The sequence below is a fragment of the Lissotriton helveticus genome, chromosome 8 (assembly GCF_964261635.1).
Source record: "Lissotriton helveticus chromosome 8, aLisHel1.1, whole genome shotgun sequence".
In the NCBI taxonomy this organism is placed as follows: domain Eukaryota; kingdom Metazoa; phylum Chordata; class Amphibia; order Caudata; family Salamandridae; genus Lissotriton; species Lissotriton helveticus.
The window spans coordinates 1,086,049,201-1,086,074,429 of NC_136069.1; positions in this window are offsets into that span (position 1 = coordinate 1,086,049,201).

A 25,229-nucleotide genomic window follows, 5' to 3' on the forward strand; every position below is an offset into this window, starting at 1 on the left:
TGCACCCAAATTTGGAACAGATCCGGATGACTTAGTGATGAGTTTCATAGAACAGTATTCTACATGTGCTGTTCCAAAGACAAAGGAAGACAAAAGCCTAAGAGAACAAGTTTTACGCTTCCAAAGCCATCATTGTGGAAAGTACTGTCGTCGTAAATTCATAAACAAGGACAAGTTCTACACAAAATGTCGTTTCGGCTTTCGACGACCGGTGATTTCTAAAGGAAGAGTGAACAGTTTGATGTCTTCGCTGCGACATAATGTGACGAGGAAATCACCCAAAAATACATACAATTTGAAAAGGAACGAAGAGTCCAAGTACATCAACGACTACAACCCAGTGATTTTGTCCATGTGGAATGCTAACATGGATATACAGTTTGTGGATGATAACTGTATGGCTGTGGCTCGGTATGTGACATCTTACATCACCAAAAAAGAAAAGACAGAATTGAAGGATATGTGGGAGGACATTTCCCATGAAAAGAGCCTCAGTAAGAAGTTGTACAGTTTCAAACTGAAGATGTTGTCGCATCGAGAAATCGGAGCTTACGAATGTTCTGACCGGTTATCTTCAGCAAGTCTCTATGCCAAATCTAGGAGTATCATTTGGGCGAGTCTTGGTCTTGCTGCAACGCGTAATCGAGTTCTGAAACCTGTGCGGGAAATTGAGTATTTGGCGGAAAAGGAGCCAAACAGTACCGATATTTTGAAGACCAACATGTTGGATACATATTATCCAAATAGAAGCAGTCACCTCGAGAATGTTTGTCTGTATGAGGTTCTACAAAATTACATATTCAAGAGGAACATCAAAGAAGATATTGATAAAGGACTGTATGCTGTAATTGGAAGTGAGGGATGTCTGGTCAAGCAAAGAAAATGCCAATTGGTAAACCATCGAAAATTGAGTGGCGAATCTCCTGAAAGAAAAGAGTTTTTCTATTTAGCTCTTTTGCAACTTTTCAAGCCTTGGCGTGCAGAAGAGGAACTGCTTGGAGATTTCCTCTGTTACGAAGACTCTTTCAATGCCGCCAAGGAGACCATAGAATGTCCTGTTTTTCCCAAATATCTAGAAATGTTGAATGCGGAAATCGAGCAGGAAGCAATGATTGCAGCCGAGATTGCTAGAGACAGTTCTCAGGACAGTCAGAGTTCTGTTTCATTGAGTCAGGATCCACTAGGAGGACCAGTTATCGAAAATGAAGCTGCCACTGCCATGATTGAAGTGGAAAGAGCCATGGCACATGCTCAGGAGGATGCGGTTAACTTAGAAGACTTGGAAAGATAACTCAACGTTGAGCATAGGAAAATATATGATGAAGTTACCAACCAAATTGATCATGGATTAAGTCATGAGAAGAAAGAGTGCTCATGTACGTCGTTGAAGCCTGTCCGACTGTACGTGAGTGGAGAAGCGGGAACTGGAAAAAGTTTCCTCATTAAAGCAATTTCATGTTATTTGCAGAAAAGGACTGAGTCATCGCTGTCTTGTGTTGTCACCGCTCCAACTGGACTGGCAGCACATAACATTAAAGGTATTACTTTGCATCGTCTACTGATGCTGCCAGTGGAGCATGATAACAAATTACAATACCACAAGTTATCTGGAGATGCTTGTTGTGAAGTTTCAAGAGTCTTGAGGAAAATGAAACTTCTTATCATTGACGAAGTAAGCATGGTTTCCAATGTCATGCTTGCCTTTGTGCATTTGAGAATGCAAGAAGTTGTCAAAACAGAGTATGATGTGTTATTTGGTGGCAAACACATCATTGCTTTCGGTGATCTTCTGCAGCTGACACCAGTGAAAGGACAACCTGTGTTCAAAATGCTCACTCATGAAGATACCAGGAAGTGCCTAGGGAGCATTGGCAACGTCAATATATGGTTAAACTTCAATTATGCTGAACTGCGTGAAAATATGCGTCAAGCGAAGGATGAAGATTATAAGAATATTCTACAAGATGTTAGAATCGGAAAAGTGACCGAGCATGGGAAAGAAGCTTTACATGCACGATTACTGTCAAATTTGTATCCAGAAGAAGACGTTGTGCCAGAGAATATTTTTCGGAAAATTACTGAGAAAAATCTGGAATATGTTTGATGCCAACTCTTGCAGAATGTGCCATCTTCAACAACAAAATGTTGAATTTAGAAAACCAAGAGATTGTGAAACTGGAAGCTATTGACAGAATAGAGCATATGGGAGCAACAAATATTTTGTCTGAGAATTTGAAATCTAAATTGGATTCATTAGAGAAGACTATATCTAAAACTGCTGGTTTTGAAAAGACTCTGAATGTGTGCTTAAATTGCCGTATAATTTTAAGAAGGAATTTACATGTTGAAAGAGGTCTGGTAAATGGATCAATGGGTAATGTTGTTGATTTTGAGAAATACAGAAATAGAGATGGAATTGAATTTTTAAAAATTAAATTTGATGGCATTGAGGAAGTACAGCTAATTGGTCGTTGCTCTGCTAGGTTTTTGCTTGTAAAAGACTTATATGTTCGCCGTAAGCAGTTTCCTGTTTGCTTGGCATATGCGGTGACAATCCATAAATCGCAAGGTTTAAGTGTAGACAGTGCATTGGTGAATATTGGCAGTTCTGTGTTCAAGGAGGGTATGGCATATGTGGCATTGTCACGAGTTAGAACTTTATCGGGATTGTACTTGATTGAGTGTGATGTCACAAGCATTTGTGTGGATCTAGATTGTGTTAAGGAATACAATAGGTTAAGAAGAGAGTATGCGCCACATTTGCCTCAATATCCTTTGTTTGAGAAACGTGTGGTAGGCCGGAAACGAAGAAATGTAACCAATACTGGGGAGGTTGCAGCAAAAAGACGAAAAGTCGATGAACCTGAAATTATAAGCAGAAACAAAAAGAATTCTGTTGAAGATGTTGTTGGTTTTCAATTTGAAAACAGTTCTGGTGTCAACTGCTATGCTAATGTAGTGGTTAATGTTTTGTTTTCTCTAGAAAATGTAAAAGAAGAGATTGTGGTCAATTCTGATCAAACATTTTGCAGTTTGTTAAATTCTGTGTTAGAGAAATGTAGCACTGATAGAACAAACATAGAAAGTGTGTCTGAAATTCGAAATCTGTTAGACAGATGTTCAGGCCAAACACAATTCTCTCAAAATATTCAGCAAGATTGTCAGGAGTTTTTAATGTATATGCTTGATGTATTGCATGCTGAAGGTGTAGATGTAGATCAGCTGTTTGGGCTTTCTTATCAATGGCAGCATGACTGCGAGAACTGTATGGTATCAAGTACTACTAGTGTAGACTCAGAAAGATTTATATATTTAACTTTGCCAGACAGTAAATCAGTCTCCTTTAATAAGCTAGTAAAAGCAGCTGATCACAACATGGAGTGTAGCCAATGTAAATCTGAAATGATGTCCACATTATTTATACGAACATATGGCCAGTATGTCATTTTAATGTTCCAACGATGTAGGCCTGATGGAACAAAATTGACAACTTTAATTAAAAATGTTGTGGCTTCGCAGTTGTCAATATCAGGAAGGACTTTTGTAACTGCAGCAATTATATATCATGACGGTCCTTCAACAACATCAGGACATTACACAGCTTATTTGAAGTCTAGACACGGCTGGTCATTCTGCAATGATTCTGTTTTAACTTTAAAAAAAGAATTGCCTTTTGACCTTAAAAATTCTTACCTGGTGTTTTTACAACCAAAATGTTAGGGAAAGAATCTCGGGATTTGCTCTGAGGAATTTCAAGAGGTTCTAATGGCTCCTACACCATTTGGCCTTGAGGATAAGTGTAGTACAGAGTCAAAAGTTATTTTTGAGTTTTAAGTAGTTCATGAAAAAAAAGAAGGTTTTCTTACAGAAAATGGTGGGCACGGATTAGTTAAAGGACAACAGAGTATTTCCCAAAGCAAACGGTGTTCTTACCATAACTCTTGATGTCATGGAAAAAATAACTGCACTTTGAATGAGTTCAGAAAAACTGTTTCTTTTAATAAGCTAATTCAAGCAGCCAATCAAAACATGGAGTAGAGGTAATGTAAGTCTGCAATGCTGTCCACATTATTTGTCCAAACTTTTGGTTATAATGTCATTTTAAAATTCCAACTATATAAACTTGATGAAAGTAAGTCTTCAACTTTAATTACAAATGTTGTAGCTACACAGTCGTTGATTTTAGAAAGAACATTTGTAACTGCATCTATTATATGACATGATGGTCCTTTGACAACATCCGCTTATTACACAGCTTATTTAAAATTTAAAAAAAGCTGGTGTTTCGGAAATGATTCACATTTGACTATGAAAAATGTTGCCTTTTGACTTAAAAATATTCTTACTTTTTGTTTTCAGAAGAGAGAATTTAGGGTAGGTAACTGGCCTATAATGATTCTAGGAGTTGATATAATTTTATGTACTGTTTTAAATTGCTTTGTGATTAAAAGTGATGTAGAGAATTAAATAATTGTAGTAGTCATAGAGGTAGTGTTAGTGTGCCTCATATTAAGTAGTATCAATGTCATAGGAAATGTGGAACATGAGTGAGCAAGAAGGGTGAGATATTACTAGTACAGGATTGTGAAAGTGATCTTGAACGTTTTGTTTCTGAAAGTTGCGGAAAAAGAAAATGACGGGATTTGCTTAGAAGAATTCCAAGAGTTATAAATGGCTCTTACACGATTTGGCCTTGAGGAAAACTGCGGTAGAGAGCGAGAAGTCATTTATTGTATGTAACATATTTGTCAAAACGATGGAGCTTTTCTTTCAGAAAATGGCGGGCTGAAACTAATAACAGCACAACAGAGTATAAGCTGTTCATAGGACATCCTTCGACGTCATTTTGATTGTGGTTTTTTTTCCCCGCTGTTATATGATGAATACCTTCAACTCACTGTTTTTAGTGAAATTTGATATATTCTGAGAACAGCAAAAATAAACCATTTAACATGTATAATTATTTCTGTACTTTTTGTATTTATGATATACATTTAGAACTGTGTAGGAGGCATGGAGAAACTGAGGCTTCTGTAAGTGTCAAGGGAGGTGAGTAATGTACATTGCTCTGTTGCATACAGTCCTCACCTTCTGCGTACTCTTGGATATGCTAGACTACATCTGTACAATGAGATACCTAAGCTGAGGAAATACAGGTGATGTGATTGTTAAATGAGCAAAAATATTTGCACGTTTTTCAATTATATCACCTGTGTTTCCTAACATTACGAATCACATTGTGCAGATGAGGTTTAGGCCTGTCCAGGGAGAAGGAGGAGGTCTGGCCTTTGTTCAAGAGTGCAGTGGACATGACTCACTTCGTTGGTAGGCCTGCACATGTATTATCTCCTATGTACTCTTCAACAAGCCTAAATTTAATCTGTAACTCTGAGTAGGCCTCACTTCAAACAAACCTCTGGATAGGCCACACCTTATCGTCATCCTGAAACAATCATTTAAAATGTTAGTGGCAGATTTATGATGGCCGTGCGCCTCTTTTGCGCCGCCATTGCGTCACTTTTGTGACGCAGCAGCAGTGCAAAAGATGCACCATGTTGCAAGATAGGCGTCACTTCATCTGCAACAAGATACCGTCAGTTTAAAATGTATATATTTAGGACTGTGTAGGGGGCATGGAGAAGCTGAGGCTTCTGTAAGTGTCAAAGTTGTTGCGTACAGTGCTCACCTTCTGCGTACTCATTCATATGCTAGACTACTTCTGCACAATGAGATACCTAAGCAAAGGAAACACAAGTGATGTGATTGTGGATTGAGCAAAAAAAAATTGCACGTTTTTCAAATACATTACCTGTGTTTCCTAACATTACGAATCACATTGTGTAGATGCCTCACTCAGTCTGTATGTAACACTCTTTCCTTCACTTCCTCTGTCTCCTCTCTCCCTCACTCTCTTTTCCTTATTCACCCTTTCCTTATATAGTTTACCTTACTCACTTTCTTTTAGTAGCTTACACGAACTTCAATTTAGTTTTTTCTTCTATCCTTCTTTTCTGTCACTGAAAGTATCTTCCTTTTTTTTCTCTTAGTAATTTACTCTATTTCAATTTCTTTTTGTCTCTGACTGTCTATCACCGTTTCTTTCTCTTTTTTTCTGCATGTTTATCTCTAACTTTATTTCTTTGTAAAATTGGATGATTGTCAATCTTTTCCCTTGTCTTTTCTAATTTTTAAATACATGTTTTAATATTTTTCAAATTTTTGTTGTTTCTTTCACAGATTGAAAGTATAAAAAAAACAAGTGACTAAGTTAACGACAATTATAAGGTAAGTGTTTTGTACTCTTTTCGTTACATTTCTATCACATTTAACTTCTATTAGTTCCACTGCTTCATTTCTTTAACCGTCAGTTTCCTGCCTTTGCTACTTCCCTCATTCCTTTTTCTATTACTTACTTACTCTACTCCTTCCACTCCTTTTCTCAGTCCCTCTGTTCTCATAGTTCCTCACTCCTGTTCACTCACTCCATCTCTATTACTCTCACTATCTCTGACTCATCACTCTTTCACTACTTGTTCATTATGCTTTCTCCCTGTAGTTCAAACACACTAAGGGGCATATTTTCAACACAGGCGATAAAATTATCGCTGCTTTTATCGGCAGAAAACTGCTGCAAAAGCGGCTTTAGCAGCAGTTTTCTGCCGCAAAAGCAGCTTTAGGGGCAGTTTTCTGCCGATAAAAGCAGCGATAATTTTATCGCCTGTGTTGATAATATGCCCCTATGTTATTTACATTTCTTTGCTGTTTCAATCATTCCTTTTCTGTCACTTCTTCATTTCTGCTTTCTGTTTTTTCTCTCTGTTATTCCACATGTTTTAACCTTAGTCACGATCATATATCTTGTTTTATTCCTATTTACTTTTGCTCACTGTTTTCTTAACACTTTCCCTCAGGATTGTTCTTTTAGTCCGGTTCTATCCCTACCTCTCATTCCACATCCTTTACTGTTTTTCTTCTTATTTTGAACATTCACTCACATTCTCTAAGAAACTCTTGTTTATTATTCTTCTACTCTCCTTTTTTTCTTTCACATCCTTATCTATTTTGTTTTTCACAATTATACCCTCTTCCATCTTTTCTTCGGTAAATAGATCTATTAAACAGTATCTCTATGTTAGTCCCTCTAGCTGTCTTTCTTTTAACATTACTCTCTGTTTCCTTCCCTTATACTTACTCTTTTTTTTTTTTTTCTGGTTCGCTTCCGGTTCGCGTACCGGCGCGCGAACCGGGAAGCGAATCAAAAGAAATAGAGGTTGCCAGAGTGCTAAACATTCTAGCAATTTTTTTATAAAGGGGAGGTAGTTCTGAAAAGAACTTTTTTTTAATTATTTTTGTTGTTTTATATTTTTTTTATTATTTTTCTGAACATTTTTTTACTTTTTTTGTATTTTTTGAACGGTTTTATTTTTTTTGGTTTTTTTGGGGGGGAAACAAAAATGATTCATTATAAAGGGCTCAACAGGAGCAAAAAAAAAAAAAGATAATTTATTTTCTGGGGCGTTTTGGACATTTGTGATTGTCAATTGCAGCATTGATTAAATTTATGCTACTCTCCCTGTAGCAAATCAATTGTCCGCAATAAATGCATACATGTTTCACCTCCCCAAACTTCAGCTGAATATTTGGGACTGTCTCTCTCGCCTCTGGTCCCGTCACTGCCTCTTGATATGATGTACTGGCCACAGGACGGGGGTTATCGTGCAGGTCACGTACCTGCGCAGCACTATAGTTGATAGGGTGCCACCTGTCCATATGGCGATGCATGGTATAATTGCCATAACTATATTTTGTATCTGTCCCTCTGGACAGATCTTTTTTGCAGATAAGGCAAGTTACATACCGGGCATTCACTTTTTTTTGGCCCCGGGGATATTTGAAAAATTGCCAAAAGAAATTCTCTTTGACACGGGACCTCCTAGGCTCTTCAGGCAAAAACTGCCTCTCTTCTTCCTCTTCCTCTTCTTCCTGTTCTTCCTCCTCTTGCTGAACGATAACCTGAGGAGGTGGTCCTCTCTTCCTAGGAGGTGGTGGTGGTGGTGGGGGTGCACCAGCTGCAGCTACAACACTTGCCATTGCTAAGTAATGAAAAAAGGTCTTCCTCTCACAAAGATGAAAGTCAGAGTGAGGAAACAAGGAGGAGTTTTCATCATTTGAGAAAAAAAAATAGTTCTAAACCAATGAAAAGTGTTATTTTTAGGTCACATGACCTAGCCTTACATCATTAGGAAACCAAAAGTGAAATGAACCAATGAAAAGTGTTATTAACAAGTCACATGACCTGTTATGCTTACGTTACGCGCTCCGCGCCGCGCCCCGGATCGCTTCCGGGAAGCTGCGCTTCGCGCCTTGCTTCGCGTACCGGAGCACTTCCGGGTGCGCTAACGCGGCGCGTCATATGACGCATTACGCGACAACGCGATACGTCGCGCTTACACGGCGCGTCACGATGTTGTTTTCCAACGCGGCAGTTGCGCAAACGGAACGTTTACCGGTTCACGGACCAGGTCGCGGCACCAAATTGAGCTAACAGGAAGCTACCCGGTTCGCGGACCGGGAGCGAAACAAAAAAATATAATAAAAAAAATACATAAAAAAATTGTATTAAAAACATATAAAATATATTTTTCGATTTAAAGAAGAATACATTTTAAAGCTTTTGATATTTGCTATTAAAAAACCATTGAAATTCACTGAAAAAACCATAGGTTATAGACCATATATAGTTAGGAATTAGCATTTACAAAACCTTGAAAATTCACTGAAAAAAACATAGGTTAGAGAGCATATATAGTTAGCTGGACATTTTATTGACATAAAACCAATGAAATTCCATATGTAGTTAGTTGCACTAACTATATATCGCGCACCCGCAATCCACTGCTGATCATGTCACATATTACATCATTCATGACATGGTTAGTGACATCACTGATGACATCACTGATGACATCTCAAATGACATCACTGATGACATCACTGATGACATCTCAAATGACATCACTGATGACATCACTGATGACTACATCCAGTGACTGTATGTTTCTGTAAAGTTAAAATATGTCTTACATATTGAAGAATGAGTGGATTTATAAGTGTCTGGATGAAGGATTTAGTAGGTGCATGACTGACTGTATGAGTGAGTGATTAAATGTGTCTCACTGAGTGCATGGGTTAGTGACTAAACTGTTTTAATTTGTGCATCATTATGTCTGTTGTTCTGTAAACTGCTGCATGTGTTGATCATTAGCTATATGATTAACTATATGGGTTATTGATTGGTTGCCCAAGTATTTGTATGGGAGACTGAGAGTGTGTATGGGTGGCTGGGAGGTGTATGACTCTGTGCATAGATGTGTGAGCAGTTGATTCACTAGATGTATGGGTTTAAAAGTGCATGTGGAAACAGCTGTATGGGCGGTTGACTGTGTGCATGAGTGTATTGGTGAGTGAATGGATATCTCAGTGCTACATGTCAAAGTAAGTACATATGTAAAACACAGTACATGTGAGAGTTGACATATATAGAGAGTGAGCAGCTTCTCCGATGAGCAAAATGCACGATATATAGGAGACATAATAATAACAGACATACCCTCTTTCATATTAACTATTTGCCTAGTAATAATCAAAGTACATTATTATGGCTCTCTTTTGGACATACTCAATATTATAACATTTGGACGCTGTTGAATATTATCTGCCTTATTATTGATGAGCCTTAATAGTTTTTTTTTCTCTACATCAAATTTATATATTACAAGCAATATAATTAACATACTGGTAATTACAAAATTATGTTTATAAGAGTTGCTTACGGACATATTTATTTTAGAAATATTAAGAATAAAAAATAATACGTACCAAATAACTTAAAACATCTTTACCTAGAACAAGATTTGATACAGCACATTATTCACCCTTAAAATTACTCTCAAAATTGTGGTGCTGATAAACATAATGAGATCATTGATCAAAGATTATATTTCAAATGGCAAACAATAACTGTCGGAACCCTGTTCAGAGGTTCACAGGACATGCAGGTCAGTGGGCCCAACCACGGGGGGGCTGAGGCCTTGTATGCCTGATGTTCTACTATAGATCATGAGCAACTGGGCAAAGAACCCCTTCAGCATTTGACGCTCAGTGATAGAACAGGTTGAGCAGTCCAAGGCTTTTCTGGGTTTGGGGGCTGAAAGTCGGGAGAGGGGACTTTTTGCTTTATGGCCTCCTGTTTTTTACCCTGTTTTTGTTGGTTTTATGACTCTGGGCACTTTACCACTGATGATCATAATTGGCATATTTGATTTACTGGTAAGACCCTAGTACGGTGCACTGTGTGTGCCCAGGGCCTGTAAATCAAATGCTGCTAGTGGGCCTGCAGCACTGATTGTGCTACCCACATGGGCAGCCTGTAAATGTAACATCTTATAAATATAAATTCCCATTGGGACAAGAAACAAAGATGGAGTTTAGTATGTCTGACCTCAGAATATAAAAAGTTATCTTTTAGTAAAGATGATTTTTATATTGTGTATTTCAAAATACAACTTTTAGAAAGTGGGTATTTACTTGCTTAGCCAATCCTGTGTGCCTCTGCTGGTTTGTGGATTGACTGTCTGGCTTTTGAATGACAAGAGCTGGGGATGTGCATTCTCTGAGACGGCCATTGGGATGGGGGGGGTGTTGTGTGTTCTGCTTTAACAGGATGGGTCAGGGCTGGGCTGAATTACCTGGGCTTCATTCAGAGCAGGGGGAGGAGATTTCTTTCACACCTGATTGGGCCTGGTCTGCCTTGGGAAAAGCTCTCTTCACCTCCAGCCGGGCAGCTGCACCAGAGAGGACAGAACTGGTTTTGGCTGGGCAAAGAGCTTCTCTGCCTCCAGAGAACAAAGTAATTTGTGCTATAAAAAGTGGGGCCTAGCACCCTGAACTTTAGATCACTGCTGGACTAAGTAACCTGCCAGGAAGAAAAAACGGGAAAGTAATAAACCAATGCATCACCTCTCCGCACAGTAGGGAACCGTTGCATCACCTCCCCTGCGTGGCAGTAAGAAACTGACACATCACCTCTACTGGAGTAATGAACAAACTCATCACCTTTCCTTGGTGTAAGGAATTGACACATCACCTTCCCTGAGGCTGTATTTGTTTGTGACTATGACGCATCCAAGGTACTTTGTGTTGAAAGTGTTGGATGCATAGTTTGCTATGGACAGAAATGTGTCTACTTCTTGAAAGTCATATTTTAATGACTGTTCTCTGTGTCCTTTGTGCCTGTACTGCTGCCGCCCGCATTTTCATATTCCCGCCGACTTTGCCCTGGTGGGACAGGAGTCCCAGGGCCACTGGAAGCCTGCACTGCCATCACCACACCCTGGTTGGAGACTACATCTCCCAGGGTGCAACGAGAGCCCCACAGGTGCCACGAGTGAGGGGGGGAGGCGCCTGAGCTTCCAGCATGCTCAAAGCACAACCTCTCCCCCCGCGGGCCATGCCCACGCGAAGCCCATGCCAAGGGTGGCCTGTCTACGCAGACCAAGGCTGGGCTGGGCCACCCCCCTTGGCTCCAGAAGGAAATACTGGTAAGAAAGCCGTTTGACTGTATGAATTTGAAAAAGCGAAATAACTAAGCATGGGCAAGAAAAAACTGCCGCCAAGCGGTGGGAAGGCTAGCACAAAAAATTTACCAATAACTAACTTTTTGAAAAGTACTGTGAAGATAATTAATAATGAAATAACTCAGGTAGAAGAAGAACTTGCCACCACTAAGGACGCACTAGATGCAGTAATGAAAAAGCCACATATAGAGGCGGGGAGTATGCAAAGCGTTTCGTCGTCTAACGGTTTAAAGGACGGTGAAAAGGGAAGCGATAAGGACTCTGTTGTTGAATCTATACTTACTGGTCCTTGCTTGAGCACTATATAGCGAACACCAGGGGTATGACGAATGCTTGTATTATGACAACCCCGTTGAAAATTTCTGTGTTGTCCGATTCCCTGGAACTGGTCTCTCCACCGGCTAAAAAATTGAAAAAACTTCTCAGAGGCAAAGAAGCATTGATAACAAACCAGCGGAAAAAAGGCACATTTAAACTGAAAGCTAATAAAGGAACTAAAAGTGAAGGTAGCAACAATACCGAAAATGTGACAAATCATGCTAAAAAATCATTAAATTAAAAAAATCTTTAAAAAAAAAAAACTCCATGTGAAAATGAACAACATTGAACACCGTTTGATGACAGAAATAGACTTAGTTAAGAAGGATGTCATGCATCTGTTAGGTCTGGTTTCAGAACTTTTTCCATCAAATGTGCCAGAAAAAATTATGATGACAAAGCTATCTGCTGAGTCACGGGAAGATGGTTCTAGGACACAAGCTGGGCCAGAGGCTACAGGTAGTTCATCAAGACCAAGATCCATACCCCAAGTACCATCTATGCAGAACGAGACTCAACCAGAGCAACGAAGAAGAACGGTCAATAATGGGCGTAATATTACAGACAAAGTAAAAAATTCAGAAATGATAGACCGCCAACTAGCATCACTTAACAATCAAGATGATGTTTTACATCTACCCCCCCAGGCAACTCCGTATGTGATAATTTTAAAACATGTACCTAAAGTGAGGGGGGCCAAGAAAGAAACATATGAGTCCTTAAAAAATCAGGTAGTACATTGGGTTTCAAATAAGTTAAATTTCAATGTTAACCTACTGCAACAAAATATTATAAATATTGTTGAGAAGAGTAAGATGGGTAGGGAACTTAAGGAAAACATGTCATAGGGATTGTTTGGTAGTGAACTTTTGTACTAAAGAACTGGTGGGGAACTTGTTGAACCTGCTTTTTAACTCTTCAGCTAAGCTTCCTACTCATTTAGGTGACCATATCACCACTGTCCCCCTTGGATATTTTTATCGCCCAAAGATTGAACACTGTATAATGAAATTAACAATTTAGGAATGCCTGACGTAATGGGGATCACACCCTCAGATAATAGATCTTTCCCATTAAGTCACTGTAGCGATATAGATTGACAAGCAATGGGCTCTATAGATAACCAAAAAGTCCATCAAAATGGAAAAGAGGGTATGAAATCAGCTATAGAGGGTTAAGCTAGAAATTTATCTTAGGAACAGTGGACTTTATGTGATGAAAGGGAAGTGATGTGTACTAAACAATTGGAGGGTGTATGCCAACATTTGCAAGCTGACCTAACTATAGTGTCATGGAATGTGTCAGGTGTAAAAGCCAAATTGAAAGATGAGAAATGCTTAAAAACTTTCGCGAATTGTGCTCTAATTGTTTCTTGTTAAGCGCCCGAATGCAGAGGCATCTTGGTGCTGGTCGTGGTACACAAAGCAGAACGTCATAAAAGAATTTTAGATCCTAGAAAATAGCCACGTTTTCAGCTCTTTCCTAAACATATAAAGATTAGGCTGGAGTCGAAGAGTGGATGGCATCTTGTTCCATAGTTTGGATGCACAGAAGGACAGGGAGCGCCCCCCCCACCTTGCCTTCTCAATTTTTGGAACGCAGATAAGATCCAGCGTGGTGGATCTGAGTGTTCTAGTAGGTGAATACCTAGAAAACATTTTCCGGATCTCACCGGAGATTCCTCCGTGGAGGGCCTTTGGTACCAAACAAAGGGACTTAAAATCAACCCGTTACTGTACTGGCAGCCAGTGTAAGGACCTAATGGCATCCGACGTAGGGTGGACCTTAGGAATATTCATCAGCAGTCTGGCTGCAGCGTTTTGCAATGATTGCAGCTTACTGCTCTGCGCCTTATCGATTCCTACGAAAAGCGCGTTGCAGTTATCAATCTTGGAGAGAAAAGGTGCCACTACAACAGTCTTTTGGAGTGCTTGTGAGATTCACAGAAATATTTTCCTGAGTACTTTCAGGAGGAAAAAACAGGAAGAGGTCATCTGATTGACCTCAGCTGAAAGTTTGAGTTGATCATCAAGGATGACCCCTAGGTTCCTGGCCTTGATGACAGGGCATGGAAATCCCCTGCCTCTGTTGGCCACCAGCTGTTGTTCCATAGAGAGGGTCCCTTGCCCAACTCAAGACTAATCATGTTACAAGAAACATGGCACACCAAATCTTTTTTTATAAATGGTTATCAAACCATATGTACCCATGCTATACCATCTAGTATGGGACACGCAAAAGGCGGCCTTGCAGTGGCAATCTTATTATCCTCTTCTCTCACATTAAAAAAATCATATATTGCTTTACTATTTTATCATTTTTCTGTATTTTAAAGCTTAGTGCTACAGCCCATTGTCATGATACATTTTTACAATAACATTTTTGATAAAACAAGATCTAAGGTAATTCATTCCTTAGACAAGGATCTTGATAGAATTCTGACAGATTTGGGTGGCGACTATATGCTCATATAGGCCGGCAACTTTAACACTGAAAAATGCAGAGTCACAGCTGGGGACAATGCGGTCATTTAAATGAATATGGAGACCAAATTGTGCATTTCCCCCATGATGATTATGGAGAAGCAATTAATTCAGCTATCTATAAATATGACTTGGTAATTTTGGAATTTTTTTAGAGATGCTGCAGCTGTAAAGATTGATGTCCTAGTACCAATGGAGGAATGGATAACCCATTTTGGAGGTATTTTTAATCCACAAGGGATAATTTCCCCCTATAAGGAGGAAATCAATTTTATAACAGTTAAACCCATAGGAATGTTGTTAATAACATTGGAAGAAATCAAGGAAGCTCCTAATAAAAGTGCCAGCGGTAAAGCAGCTGGCCCTGACGGGGTCCAATGTGGATCTCACCAGCACTTTTGACCTGGTAAATCATAATAAATTATGGCAAACACTGGTTGAGATAGGTGCCCCCAAAGAGATTGTTGTTTATTTATCCCAGATTTATACTTTTTTGTTATCCAGAGTTCAATTTAGTTTGAGGGGCGACTGTTCCCCCGACTTCAGGGTAACACGTGGGATAAGACAGGGGTGCGTTTCAGCACCCCCCTTATTCTCACTATATATAAACAACGTTGACTGCTGCCTACAGATTATTAAGGCTGATGCACTGAATGTGGGACTCTGCTCTACCCCGGTGCTTCTTCACGCTGGTGATGCAGTTCTTATCTCAAGGATGGCAAATGGTTTGCAATGCCTGATTGAGAGTTTTGCGCATTTTATGATTGAAAGGGATCTAAAACTGAATCTAACTAAACCCTTTGTCATGACCTGTGGCAAAAATAAAAGAATGATTAAAAAGCACTAAGTGGACGGCATAGCGATTGAGAGAGTTTAGAGTTTTACCTATTTGGGTTTATTGTGTTTAACGAAAATAGTACGTGGGGCCCTCAGATTAATCTATCAAATTTAAAATGTATATGAAGTATAGAGGGTATTTTTAGATTCTCAAAAAAAATAGGAAATAAACTGATAAGGGAAATGCTCTCGCTTTACAGAATTAAGGCTATTTCGACCGCATGTTATGGTGCAGCACTATGGGGGAGAGGAAATATTGCCATCCTCCAAACACAGGAGAGTAAGTTTTTAAAATTTTTATTAGCAGTTCCAAGTTCGGCTACAAACTGTCTAGTCCATAGAGAAATGTCTGTCCCTTACATTAGTGATTTTATAAAAACAGCAGGGTTGACATTATGGCATGGGATTTGGACGTGTGAAGAAGCTGGGTTTACAAAGAGTATAATACTCGACTGCTTGGCCCTAGACAACAGTAGGGATATATTGTGACTTGAATATATACAAACTTTATTAAAAATCTGCAGTTTAACTCTAGAGCCCAAGGAAACCATGTCAATTGCAGAATATAGTGAGAATTGAAAACAAGGTTTATTGATGCAATGGACTTGGTAAGGGTGGAGGGTGGGCGAGCATAGTGCAAAACAAAGTGTTTCTCTTACTATGAACGCCCCGTTTTTATGGGCATACAACCGTACCTTGTTATTGTAAGAAATGTCCAGCAGAGGTTCCTACTGACCGGATTAAGATTTGGTATTTTACATTATTTGGCTGTGTTCCCGAAGACAAGGAATAAGTACCATGTACTACCAAATTGTCCATGCAATGTAAAATCTCCCCAGACCACGCTGTATTTTTTATTATTTTGTGATTTTTATAGGGACATTCGTAAACTTGTTTTGAAACCTCTTTTTAAAACAAATACATATTACCATTATAAAGTAGCTTTTAATATTATATGTACTTTGGAGGATGAAAAAATCATGAGTGCTGTATGTAACTTCACTGAATTGTTAATAAGGAAGAAAAAGACTTTCTCCCATTTAGAGGCTTTAACCTATGAAAATTATGTGAATTGAAGATACAAGCAAACTTTATTGCTTGATTTAAAAAACCTTTGCAAGTTACAAAAGATAAAAAATATTTAAAAGTGTACATATGTAAAAAATGGAGTGCGAATTCCAGTCCAGTGTAAATAAAAGTAGCAATATTATGCTGATGGAAGGTCACTTGGATCGATCACATCCCGAACTCTTTTTTCTGCTTGATCCAAAAACCTGACCAGGGCACAGTTTAGGTCGGTGTTCTGAGGATCAAAGCATGCCAGAACTGCTGCCCTGCATGATCTAACCATATTTTTGTTCCAAAGTTTCCTTAAGAGGGATCGTCTTTCGTGCAACAGGTTTGGGCAGAGGCATAGGATGTGTATGATGTCTTCTTTGTGTTTCCCACAAAGTCGACAGGGTTCGTGGCCGTTGACTCTTTTCCATTTTGGCAAGTGACACGACAAGTTGATGAGTCCCATTCTTAATTTTAAGAAGCTTAGTTTTGTACGAGCAGTAAATGTTAAGGTTAGGTACGGCTGTGGAATCAGCTGGACATAGGATTGCAAGGTCATCCAGCCGTGACTTCTTTTTGCTAGCCGAGCCTTGTCTTCCACTAAAGAAAGTTTTTGAGCGCTTATTTTTGCTAGTCGTTTGAACTCATTTTGGCTTACTTGCAGATTCCAAAGGTCGTTCAAGCCTAGGGTTCTTAGCCCTTTTTCCCAATAGTCATGTCCTGCTCGCCATAGGTTCTTATTAAGACTGGCTCATAGGTGTTGGCCTAGGCTGCCTTCCTTCGATGACCTCAATTTGTGGCAGCACATTAAAAAGCTCATGGCTCTGGCCAAGGATTGATTACAGATACCCAGTTCCAGCCTGATTTGCGCCGGTGATGTTTGGTTTGGTAGCTTGAACACTATTCTATAAGTTTTTGCGATGATTTTATCCAAATTTCCACTGTTCCATCCTTTTAACACCTCACTACCATAGGTTAATGTTGGAATGATTTTGGCCTGCGGGACCTGTATTGTTGGTGCAAATGTTGGGCCAAGTAGCTTTTTGTGTAGGGTGCTGATTGCGAAAGCTAGGGCTGCTCCCTTCTTTTTTTGTTCTTCAAGGTGGATTTTATATCTTCCGTTGTTGTTAAAAAAGACGCCAAGATACTTGTGGCAGCTAGGTTCAGCTATGCTTTCCCGGTTGTGAATTGAAGATGGCTATTAACATGCATAATACCTTAAGAAATCTATAACCAAAATCAAATGCACTTTATGTACTACACAAAATGATTCCATTTTAATATTAATGAATTTGTAAGTTTTTAATGAAATTTCACTAAATTTTTCCTTGGATCTATGTTGAAATATGGATTGTATCTAGGAATTGATTAATATATTTTCTATCTTGTGTTTTAGTATGCTTTGGAAAATGTACCGAATAAAGCTTTTTGAGTTTGAATTGAATTTGACTGTATTGTGGATTTTTTTGTTTTGGTCTTGTTTTTTTTAGATAAAGATGCCTTTTTTCTAAAGGAGTGTGGTGTCCATTTGTAGTGTTTTCACTGTATTACTGTATCTGTGCACAAATGCTTTACATGTTGCCTTTGAGATAAGCCTGTCTGCTCATGCCTGCTCATACCAAGTTACAAAGGGTGTAAGCAGGGGTTATTTTAGAAGTGTATTCCCTTACCCTGACTAGGAAGAAGGGTCCCTACTTGGACAATGGTGCAGACTATTGCCAACTAGAGACCCCATTTCTAACAATGTTTATATATTATTTGCCCATATAGTTGCACAAAACATCCTAGAATTTGGTTATTAATTTTGGTTATGTATATCCCTTGACCACTGTGGGGGAGGCGGTATTATAGACATAGAAGATTTAAGTGATATCACATGCATGACTATCAGATTGATCAGTATGAACTTTAATTGCTTTCCTCGTCCGCACTTCTTCTAAAATTCCTTAGATTTCCTAGAGATCTATCATTTGGAATTGGCTTACTGGTACTATCTCTGGATACAAGGCTGCAGACCCAGGTTAGAGTCCCACCCTTTCTATTAGTGTACATACTCTCTTGATTTCTTAGGATACATTATTGACCTTTTGTATTTTTTGTAACTTAAAACTTGATTTGTAGTCTATTCCCACATATATCTGATGCTCAAATATGGTTTGACCTAGCTACATCTTAAAAACTAAGAGACAGTTCCATCGCTCTTGAACCACGCAATGTGCTGCAAGAATGACCCAAGACCAAAATGCAATTTATGAACCCACACAAGGCCACCTTGCGTGATCCTGAGTTGTTTCATAAATCTGTAGTAATTCAACACAGCGGAAATCTTGGCATTGCGTTACTCTGCCCTAGGAAGAGATTCCATGGGCGTTATGTGTGTGTTTGCACGCAACACCCATGGATTTTGATGCATTCCCAGATTTACCATTAGTGGTAGACCTAGGAATGCACCAAAAAGATATGCCTTCTCAGGGGAGGAGTAACGAGGAGAAATATCTTAATTTCTTCTTGTTACTCCTTTTTATGTGTGCTGCATTCTGTAGGAATATGCCTCTTATGATTGTTTTTGTGCAGGAAGGTGCCCCTTTCTACACAAAAAACAATCCTCCTTACAATACAGGGAGCCTTGCACCATGGTGCAAGTGTGGCTGCATTGACCATATCTGAACTGGAGTGGTGGAGTGAGCTAAAGAATGGTGATGGATTAAACCCAGATCAGTTGATATGGGGTGAGTGTTTGATTTGCTCAAACGCTCCGTCCATCATGCCCTTTGGTATCGCGTTGCATTGGCTTTAGGCAGCCAAAACAGCACCAATGCAGGGACAAAGGCAGGAATGAGAAGTATTCTTTTAAATACAAAGTATTCCCGCCCTTTCTCTGTCACGCAGCGCAGAAAGATGACTGCTGTGATGCATGGCTTTCTCATAAATATGCCCCTAAGGTCCTGATTCACAAAGGTACCTTACAATTTTCTGTAACTTTATTACATATGGCTATTCACAAAGGTATGATTCTCAAAAGGATACTTACACTTTTGAGTAATTACACTTTTGAGTAAATGTACTACTTTTTGCTTATTCACAAGATTGAAAGTTACTACAAAAACAAAAACAAAAGTAACACAGCAGCAAGTCCAGCACCATACTTGGCGCTGGACTGGTACTGCAACACCCTCCCGTAAAAAATAATGGAGACAGGGAATTAAAATTAAAATCCTTTAGGAAATAATGTTAATTTAAATTAAAATATTTAAAATAGTTAAAAATATTTATAAATATAATTTAATGTTACAAATATATACAAATAGTACATATTTGGAATCTCACTACAATTTGAACCCTAAGGGTATGGAAATGATGCATAGGAAGCATAGAACAAATCTAGAGGGCTCCCGCAATGAAAAATCTTTGTCAGGCAGTGGGGTTTATAACCACTTCCCCTCTGCACCGAAAGTTTCAAATACTGAAACTTATAAGGCACTTGTATTAATCCCTGAGTCACAAGCCTCATCTATGGCAGGCATTTGTGATCAAGTGGCCCTTTCTTTCCATCCTGGGCCTGATGGCTCCAGATGAAAGACTTTGACTGGGTTATCAGCATTAAACTTGAAAAGAGGGGGAAGAAGGGACTAGCCGGACTTCTCCACTTGAAAGGAGATCATCTTATATAGATAGAGTCACAGCTGAACCAAGTTCAGGGGCATTTGATAGTAACCCCAACAGCAGCTCTATTGGATTACCTAACTACCCAATCTTTTTCAAGGATACGTTCCAAAGGGAAAACATCAAGAAGTATACTGCATATGGATGATACCCTTTGGAATGGGATCGGAAAATGTGGTTTGAATAGTTGTGCTGCACCTGTAGTACCTAGTCTTGCACCAATATCGATATCTTCCAGACTCATTTCCATCCCTCAGGCAGAAACTACAGCAATCCAACAAGATGTAATAGCAGCACTCCTTGTGGAGAAATCTGGAGAGGGGGACAAAACCTCAGTAACTTGGGTGGAACTGGCAGCTTCATGTAAAGTTTGTGATTGTGATCACAATTCACAGATCTTTTTGGATTGTGCCAATACAGATGTTTCAAATACAGAGTTATGTGCTCTACTCAGACAACCTCTGATACAGGTTCAAGAGATGAAGTTGGCTCACAAAGAGATGGAAAATAAGATTGAGTATATTGGTCTCCAGGGTTTGGATTCTAGATGCACTGAGGTTGAGCAAAGGATTTCTGAATTAGAGGACATATAAAGACTCCAGAATGAAACAATGACTAGGGAGTTTGTGCCCAAGATGGCGGAGTGAGGACGCGACCGTTTGGTAGCTCACCTGGCGGCTCCCTACCCCCTCTGACATGAGTTTCTATAAGTTACTGAATTAAACGACGGAATAAGAACGGCTTATCAATTTTTACTTACGGAGCACTCGCATTCTTGATAAACACTGCAACGGAACGAAACGGGAGCGTGGAGAAAGAAGCTGCTCGGCGAGGTTACTAATGCTGTAGATATATATATTCTCTACTCCGTTGCCTCGCCTTGCTCCGGGATAACACCAGCCAGGGCATAAAAAAGCTCACGGACACGGACCGATGAAGTTTCCTTTACCATTTATTGCAGTGCAGGTAAGTCAATGACGTTTCGGCTCCACGAGCCTTGCTCACATGACAATGTTTGATAAACGGGTGCAACCTTTTAAAGTGCCAGTGAGAATTGTAATGATGTCACGTGTCTAAAGTGCAACAAGGACATAGAGAACATACTGTTCGTATGACTTGCACTAACATATCAAGTGTGTATACCAGTATAATACTTTAGTATAAGGCTAAGAATTGAACCAAATAATACTGATTATCCAACTAAATAGGCATTTTTCATCATAGTAAAATACTCAAAAGAGGGTTCAAAGAAAATTGTTAAGCATAATGGGATCATTAGTATACATGTAACTCTGTAAAATTGTAAAATGGTATAAACGAATTCCTCACACATCTGATTAAATTCAAAGTTAAATACATATGAATCCAAAGGTTGTTTGGTGTACCCTTGTTATTCATTAGATCAGGTAAATCTCACTTGTGTCTCACCACTGAAAAATCTGATCAACCGTACCTTTGTATCGGGTTCGAATTTATAGTGACATAGTAATGTTTTAATAAAGTGCAAATGCATATATAACCGAATGAGTAGTGCAAATGGACTCATTCATGTGTGCAAATTCCGCAATCAATGTGCAAATTGGCTGTTCTATGTGCAAATACCGCAATTCGTGCAAATTCCGTAAATTTTGCAGTCTTCATAATTCGACTACCAAAAATCTATGACACTAACGACCAGTTTGATATGGGAGACCTTAAGATGAGTAGCATATGTGTGAAGAGACATCATATCCTTATTACTTTTTCTGGTGGAGTGTTCTACTATATTATGTCTCCAATGATCCATTAATGTTATACCTGCCCTCAGCACAAAACGACATGCAAGTTTCTAAGATCCTTGTAAAATATCAAAAGTGAATTCACCTTGTAAATAATATTGATAGGCTGACTAGGTATAAAGACCTAACACAGTCAAAATATTAAAAACGTGTGATCAAAACAACACAACACATTCCTACAAAATAGCAGCACATTTGATTTGAAAAAACCTATTCTTTCCTTAATAACAAGTTTCCTTCCTCCTCAACTTTTAACTAGATTTTCTATCCAGTGGTCCCCAGCCGGGTGATCACTGCAAAAGAGATTTAATGAGGAAGGTCCCTGGATTGTTGAAACATACATGTGGTTCTTAGATTAAGGTAAACACGTATATAAATCTTCCGTGACATTAAGACCCGATGGTGACTTGGTATTTAATAGTAAGATATACTTGGTCTCCAACTTTCTCAGTTTTATATCTCTGTCACCCCCTCTTTTGCTGTTAAGAATGGAGTCAATCACCCAATATTTCAAACCACTATTGTTACTTTGGTGAAACTCCCTGAAGTGCCGGGCCACCGGATAGGTATTGTACCCGTTGGAAATGGCCCGTAGATGTTGGAGAACTCGTAAGTGGACAGCATTTTTTGTGCTACCAACATATTTTAATAGGCAGGGACATTCCAAAATATACACAGCATACTCGGTTTTGCATGTTAATACCTGAGATATGCTGTGCTCAATGTCGGTGAAGCCATCTTTGTAAGTCTTAGTGTTTCGACCATGGAGACAGGCTTTACAGATCTTACACCTGTAAAAGCCCTTGTGCTCTTGCCACCAGGTCGATTTAACAAAGGGTTCAGGGTTGGTGAGTACCAAATGATCACGCAATGAGGAGGCCCTACTGAAAGTAAGGGAGACCTGTTTGGGGAGATCATTGCCTATGGTAGTATCATGGGTAACCAAAGGCCAGTGCTTGTTATGAATTTTTCGTATCTGGCGATGTTGTCTATTGTATCCCGTGATTACACAGAAACAAGAATCCTCCCCTGGTACAACTGCTGATGTATTGTCAGTGATTGCTTTCTGTCTTCTACTGACTTGGGTGAGTAAATCTTCACGGGAGGGTACCATGGACTTATCCTTTGTTTTCTGTAACGTATGGTTCGAATAGCCACGTTCCAAAAAGCGCGTTGTACACTGGTCCTGAGCCATTTTCAAGTCCACGGGGTTACTGCAGATACGTCTTAATCGCAACATCTCCCCGTAGGGAATACTTGATATCAAATGAGAGGGATGTGCACTTGCTGCGTGCAATATGCTGTTGCCCGCAGTAGCCTTGCGATAAATTCTGGATTCCAACTGACCTTCTCTAATATACAGTTCAGTGTCCAAAAAGGCTACACTCTCCTGGCTTAGAGTTGCCGTGAATCTCAGATTTAATTCGTTGTTAGTAATCTCCTCAATGAATTTGAGTGCTTCCTCCTCACTACCTCGCCAAATCACCAGAAGGTCATCGATATAACGAAACCACGCTACCAGATTGTTGCGAATATTGTGGCGATATTCATGCCCAAGGACCAGTTCCTCCCAAGCCCCCATGTGTAGACACGCAAAGCTTGGAGAGAAACTGGCCCCCATTGCAACGCCCTGTAACTGGCGATACAGCTGGTGATTAAAAAGAAACACATTATTTTCAAGAAAAAATCTCAGCATGTCAAGTAGCATAGCATTTTGATTAGACAACTCAGGTCCCCTTCTAGATAGGTAATGGTCAACAGCTCTGATGCCATCCTCATGTGTGATTCTTGTATAAAGGGATGATACATCCAAGGCGATTAGCCAATCACCTGTGACCCATTCCACATCCTTAATTTCAACAAAAAGTCACCCGTGTCCTGAACATAAGACCCCAACTGTTGCACGTAACCCTGTAAAAAATAGTCAATAAAGACAGAAGTATGTTCCAATAAACTATCCCTGGCAGAGATAATCGGCCTGCCAGGCGGATGCACAGGGTTTTTATGTATCTTGGGGATAAAATACAATACAGGTGTAATTGGATTGTCAATTTTCAAGTACTTATATTCAGGTTCAGATAATAATTTGGACGTCCTCCACCTAGAGAGTTTACGATAGTATTCCGATTTCATATGCCTCTGACTATTTGTGCAGCAGTAACTCCGGAAAGTTGGATTTGATGTAAGGGCTCGCCACCCAGCACGAGCCGCTGTCACGTTGTGGATGAGTCAAGGCGGCGTTCGGCGTCTGCGTAACTTAATGAGTTAATATATATATATGGTCCAGTTGAAGGCAAGGAGCCGAAACGCGTAGACCGTCCGTTTTTGATGCACTTTATTTTGCACAAGGTGTGTAATTAAATTTGTGAAAACTAACCTGTTGCTGTGCCGTGTCTTCATCTGCGGGAATCGTGGGAAGGAGAAACAGAAGAAATATATATATATATATATATATATATATATGTATATATATATATATATATATATATATACAAATATATATGTATATATATATCTTACACCAGCCTCCACAAAGAAGGGCAGATGCAAGCAGCATATTCTTTATTTATTCAGTCATGGCACGATGTCCCTCCAAGTGTAGGATTGGCACAGTGCAATCAACGCGGAGATAGAAAGGGGTAAAGTCTTTTGCAATTTCCACAGCAACGTCTTTTGGCACTGTGCTAATCCTACTCTTAAAGATTTTGATAGAAAAACAGACATTTGAGGTGAGCACATTTAGAGTGTCGCTGGTGTTGAGAGTGCTCTACAATGAAGTTGCTTTCCACCTAAACCTGAGAACTACCCAGAGTTCTCTGCTCCCTTTTTGCATAACTTATGTGTCACTCTATGCCTGAAAGGGTTTTGTTTTGACTTATACTGCGTGCTCCCTTGTGTCTGGACAAAGCTATACCTCTCTGAACAGCTCTAATGAGATCGAAACACATGGCATGAGATGCTTTTATTCATTTCACGTTGGCTTGGATGGTGTTTTACCAATCCAAAGCTGTAATACTGTGCCTGGAGTGGTAAAATGCTTTGGCCATGTTACAGCTCTGCAAGGATAGCACTGTGCCAATCCTATGTTTAAAGTCTTTGCTGTGGAAATGGCAAAATACTTTGTCCCTTTCTATCTCGGTGTGGATGGCACTGTGCTAATCCTACTCTTAAAGATTTTGATAGAAAAGCAGAAATTTGAGGTGAGCAAATTTAGAGTGTTGCTGGTGTTGAGAGTGCTCTATATTGGAGCTGCTTTCCACCTAAACGTTAGAACTACCCAGAGTTCTCTACTTCCTTTTTTGCATATACATTTTTTATATTTTTCAACATTCAATCATATTTATTCATATTTTAACTTCAAAATAGTTAAAATATGATTTTAACATTGATTCCCATATGATTTCCTTTTAGTTCCTGATGCCATTATTTTCTATGGGAGGATATACCAGTGGTTGGTA